Below are 6,000 nucleotides of genomic sequence, written 5' to 3' on the forward strand. Positions count from 1 at the left end.
AGGAGTATGCCACAAGAACACTTCGCAACTTGGATTTTAATAACTGCTGCTTCTCACTCAATTTCTTTAGTCCTGCGGGAAGCCTATTGAAAATGAAGCCTATATCTGTACAGTGATTAAGAAAATTTCATCAAAGTGCAAATCGTCTCTTCCGTCTAGAGTTCACTAAATGACTGTGGCAGTTTCTTCTGAATGAGTCAATACTACCATTAACAAATGCCCATGATGGAATACATACACAGGAATACAGAACAGCGGCGTACGTGAAGTTTGCAAACTGACACTAAGGATTAGCTTGACCGCCATTAAGGATATTCTTGGCCAGTGCACAGTGTAGCTCCAGAATGCAACGCTATTACAGAATGTAGAGTGAAGGTAAGCAAAGCAAACAAGCCTTCGCGTTTCAGTATCAGAGTTAATGGAGATCATTCTTATAGTGAAGATAGCAGCGTTCAGTTCCTGCAGAAGTGATATTTCCAAGAAAGTCATCTACCTACCCTCAGACCTAAGAATTTACACTCTCGACTTCACTGACTGAGGAGCTGTGGGCAATAACATGTCACTTTTACTAGAATTCCGTATTGGAATCTGTGTATATTTCGTTTTGTCACAGTTAAACGCTATCTGTTCGCTGAAAGCCACGTGTTGACGTCCCTGACTACTCTACTAGCTGCAGCATTTAGATTATATTGCACATCTTTCATAATAACACTTCTGTCATTTTCAATGAGAAAAATGTTTAAGTCATCTGTCATGTTTAGTAGGGGATCATTGAGACATATGAAGAAAAGTAATGGACCTAGAACAGAATCCTGTTGCACACTTTACATGACTCCAGTTAGATTCAAACCATGTCCCCATTTGTTGACACTGAAGAACAATGTTTTGCTTCCTGCTCTCCAGATAAGAAGTGAACCATTGTTGAGCTTTTCGCCTAATCCCATAATGTTCCAAAATATTTATAAATATAGCATATTATAAAACGCTTTTGGCAAATCAAAGGAAGCACCTGCTGGACTCATCTTATTGTTAGCCTTGATAGTGTCTCACACACAAAAGAGTGAACTGTATTTTCTGTGGGTATCCCTTCCTTGAAATTAAACCTGTCTGACAGCAAATTATTTGTACAGAGATGTGCCATAGTTGTCCTATACTTTGATTTTTTTTTAAAAAAATTCAAAACATTGGTAACAAGGAAATTATCACGTTGATGATTTTATTAAGTGATTTTGCTAATGAGCATATCAGTCTCTCAGGAAACTGACCACACTTGACAGACATATTACGCAAACGACTCAGTACAGAACTAATGTGTGGTGAAGTGATGTTCCTAAACTTTCTTGAAATTTCATCGTATCCATGGGAATCTTCTCTTTAATTATGTAATAACTGGGCCATCTTTATCTTTGCTTGGTCCCTTTGTTTACATGTGCTGTAATTGTGTCAGAACACCAGCTTCAAACAGTTCTGCATAGGGTGATACAGATGCCCCTACCGCTGTCATTTTATGCAACCCTCAATACTATATCTGGCTTTCAAAAACCGTGGGCGAGATCATCATTCTCTCACTCGCTACGCGCAAACTATTAGCCCTACGAAAAAAAAATGATCAGGGCCTTTGTTTGTATGAAACGTACTTACATTTTGTACCTGGATACGTTTTCGCTGGAGGCCATTGTCTTAGAGTTATTCGAGATAAACTTGCAAAACTAACCTTCAAACAAACCTCCATTCCCAGACCTGTAACTCATCAGTAAGGATTTCTTGTATGTTGTTCGTGTCACTCCCTCCTGCCACTATACAAAAAAGTAATCCCGATATTCGGCCTTGTTTGGTCTCTATTGATTGCGCTATTATGCCTCCACAATAGTCAGCCATTTCGTTAACATTATTAAGCTGAACGTCTCTGTGAGGGTAATGAAAGGTAAACGACTTTTGTAAAAGTTACTCTAAAACTAATACGTTGCTAATTGAAGCCAAACTTAACCTTCATAAGCGTAATAATTTCGTAGTCAGAAGGCTTGAGAAACACAACGAAGTAATTTATATTTTATGCTGCTACTATTCACGAAATTACTAGGTAAAATTTACAGAGAACATCAATCTTACAATTTGTAAGTGCTCGACTAAGACGGTGGCGCTATAAAGCCAGCCAATGATGACCAAAAAAGGTCGAATGTTGTTAATAATTCCTACTGTCGTGAACTTGTGGACAGTGGTGGGAGATCGTGACCAATGGGGACTGAGAGTGGGAGTGAGGGTTCGTTTGGAGGTTACTTTTGTATGTTTTCCTTTAATACGAAAACTAAGGTCTTTAGTGAAACCTTTTCCTAGTACAAAAATTAACTACATTAACTTTCCCACGAAAAGGTCCTCTTCATTTTCTTTTGTAGGAATAATAGTTAGCTCATAGCGAGCGAGAGGATATGATAAGCTCACGAGAAGGTATGAAGGCAGATATAAAATTGCGAGTTGCATAAAATGACAGCGGTAGGGGCAGCTGAATTAGCCTGTGTATTACAAGGGTCGAAAGATGACCCACTACGGTGGCGGGTGAATTGAACTGCCTGTAAGTCAGGATGGAGAACGATTCCCTTGCCGAAACGTGGTTGTAGTGGTGGTGATATCAGTTATCACCACCGACAGCAGACTGCCAGTAAAACATCCAAGATTAAGAGAGTCTTCTATTCACGACAGTTACAGAGGATGTTGGTGACATCTGAGACAGTCGACTGCGGTCGCTGGATCCAGCTGGTGTCAGCCAACTGTCAATAAGCAGGCGGTGCCTGCTGGTGGCGGCGCGTGCTGGTGTCAGCATGGAGGTAGAGAGCTGAGGCAAGGTGGCACGCCACTGGCAACCGACGACAGAAGGCAGCACTGGCAGCTTGGCCGCTCCCTTGCCAGCAGTGTACAATACAATCGATCAGGCGAAGTTTACCAGCGGGTCCAGCAACACTGAAGATGAAGGTTTGCATCCGCTCTGGGCGCTGAACAGCAGAAATGTAGGGTCGCATGGGCTGGTGGACACCGATGGTTCAGCTGGCAGCTAGCTTGCCCATTTTCGAACCAGCAGCTCACCAGCATTGCGGTTGTCATCCGATGGAGCAACGGCACTAAGCTGACTGCATACCGATTAAACTCACGTGGAGGCCTGCAACTATTGACCGTAAACTCTATCTGTGGCAACTTCATCTAGGACTGCAGGCGGTTTTCTTGTAGTGATAATCAGTTGGCGTCGCCTGAGTTGCTGGGCACTATACACACCTGGACGAATGTTCTTAGGAGCTGAATACGTTCTCTTGCTCCATAGCGCCCGGCCACGGGGTTGATGGGCGCTTCACCACCTCATGACGTCATTACACTAAATCAATGCAGTGGCAGTACATCACTCTCCTCCTACCCCCCCGCCCCCCTGCCACCCCACCGATAACATGCGCTGCAACAATACTTACCTGTACCAACGTAGCTTTGACTTGACTTGCCTTGCTGACTATTGACGAAAAGTGATAATATTTTGCATAGCTCTGGTTCATCAGTAACAGTTTCATTCTCACAAAAGACAGGTTGTAAGGTGTCAGGCAAATCCAACACCTTCCATGAAAACCCTGACATGATAGCAAATCCGGCAATATGTCACATAGCTCCGAATAAATCCTGGCATTAAATTAACCAAAGTAATACAATCAATGAGTGAGCAAATGGAATACCAGAGACTAACACAAGAATGTCTAAATGCATGTCATACCTCCCCACCGTGAAACAGACGCAGTTTCGAGGGGAGAAACGAGAACAGAAGCCAAGAGATGAGCCGTGTAGGCTAGAAGGCCCTACGATAAGAGCAGGACAACGGGACACCCGCACAGCCGACCGACCGCCAAGAGGTCCATCACCCGGCCCATGTCAAAAGATAGAGCCCTCCAGAAGAACAGTATAGATCTTACGATGACACTAAAAGGGCCACACCAGCTGCAAGTTTTAGCGTGAGACTATACGCGTTTCTGTTACGTAGCAAGCATTAAAAAACATTGCCCCACCACGAAAAGCATAATGTTTCTCATTGGATAGACAGAATGTTTGTAGGCGGCGCTTAAGGTTAACATTGAGACGTTGATTGGTCAGTTGAAAACACAGCCAGGTACCTTTTTCTTAAACCAACTTCGGTAAACAGTAGTAAGGATAAGCTCGAGAGAGTTGATACCGAGATGGCGAGGTGTGTGGAGCTGCGGCGCCTGCCGCCCCTGACGCGGCCTAACCACCGACAAGGTAATGAACGCACGCGATGCCGCATTTTTGAGCGCATAAGGCTTCACTCAGAACTGCAGAAGTCTCATCTGTTACATCCCCTTTTTACATAATACTAGTGTCGATCGTCAATTAAATCTCATGGTATTCACATTTGCTACTTGAAGTTGTAAGTAGGCTGTTTATGTTTTCTTATTGGCAACGTTACGTAGCGCTCTGTATGAAAATCACTGGCTGTGCTGTGTGCAGTTTGTGGCCAGTTTGCATTGTTGTCTGCCATTGTAGTGTTGAGCAGCGGCAGCTGGATGTGAACAGCGCGTAGCGTTGCGCAGTTGGAGGTGAGCCGCCAGCAGTGGTGGATGTGGGGAGAGAGATGGCGGAGTTTTGAAATTTGTAAGACTGGATGTCATGAACTGCTATATATATTATGGCTATTAAGGTAAATACATTGTTTGTTCTCTATCAAAATCTTTCATTTGCTAACTATGCCTATCAGTAGTTAGTGCCTTCCGTAGTTTGAATCTTTTATTTAGCTGGCAGTAGTGGCGCTCGCTGTATAGTATAGTTCGAGTAACGAAGATTTTTGGTGAGGTAAGTGATTTGTGAAACGTATAGGTTAATGTTAGTCAGGGTCATTCTTTTGTAGGGATTTTTGAAAGTCAGATTGTGTTGCGCTAAAAAGATATTGTGTGTCAGTTTAAGCACAGTCATGTACAATTTTTCAAAAGGGGACTTTTCATATGTCGACCCATAGCTGAGGATACCTCACTGGAATCTTCTGATTTTTTCTTGTAGTTTGTGTAATTAGCGTAGCTTTTGTTTATTGCTAGCGCGTAATTGTAGAGAGAATCTCCTTTGTCGTTGCAGTCTTTCATTGTTGTACAGTAAAACAGTTGTGGCATGCATGTAGATTTGCACCAAGTATTTCGCAGCTGCACTTGCAGTTAACTAGATATTATTTTCAGCGCTATGTTAATGTGTTCTCTTATTTTTGTTCTTCAAATTGTGCTTTTCTGTATTATCGTGTGAAATATTGATACAATAATGGCGTGTGAAAAACGTAATACTAGGCTCGAAAGTAAACTGAGAAATAACAGTGAAGACGAAAGCAGTGTGTTAACGCCACCATGTAATGAATTAACAAATATTCAAAGTAGTAATTTGGTAACTATGCATAGGGAAATGGAGCGGGCGTCAAGTAATGGTGTAGACAGTGAAACAGGTAGTGAACAGGGAAGCATTATCTATCGATCGGTCGGCAAAAGGTCGCCTCAGGAATCGGGAATGACAGAACACAATATTGCAAATACTGTAGACTCAGGTTTTGGGCTCTCACCGTCTTCTCAGATGAGACAAGACACATTTTCCGCTTGTCAAAATGTGAATGTTGCCGGTGCAAATTCACTGCCGAAAAGCACTGAGGAACATCTTTCAGACACCAGTGCATTGTTATAACAATTAATGCAACAAATGGGACAAAAGCTTCAAAAGTTCGACACAATGGAAGAAAATCAGAGACAAACACAGCAAAAGCTTCAAAAGTTAGACATAATGGAACAAAATCTTCAAAAGTTAGACACAATGGAACTAAGTCTTCAAAAGTTAGACACAATGGAACAACACCAGAGACAAACACAGCAACAGTTGGACGCAATGGAACAAAATCTTCACACCATGCTTGAACAAACACGTGAAGATTTAACTACTGAGTTACATAAAATCGAATCGAAATGTCAAAAAGTCTGTAACGACGTAAAA

This window comes from Schistocerca serialis, chromosome 1 (genome assembly GCF_023864345.2).
Source record: "Schistocerca serialis cubense isolate TAMUIC-IGC-003099 chromosome 1, iqSchSeri2.2, whole genome shotgun sequence".
Taxonomy (NCBI): Eukaryota; Metazoa; Arthropoda; class Insecta; order Orthoptera; family Acrididae; genus Schistocerca; species Schistocerca serialis.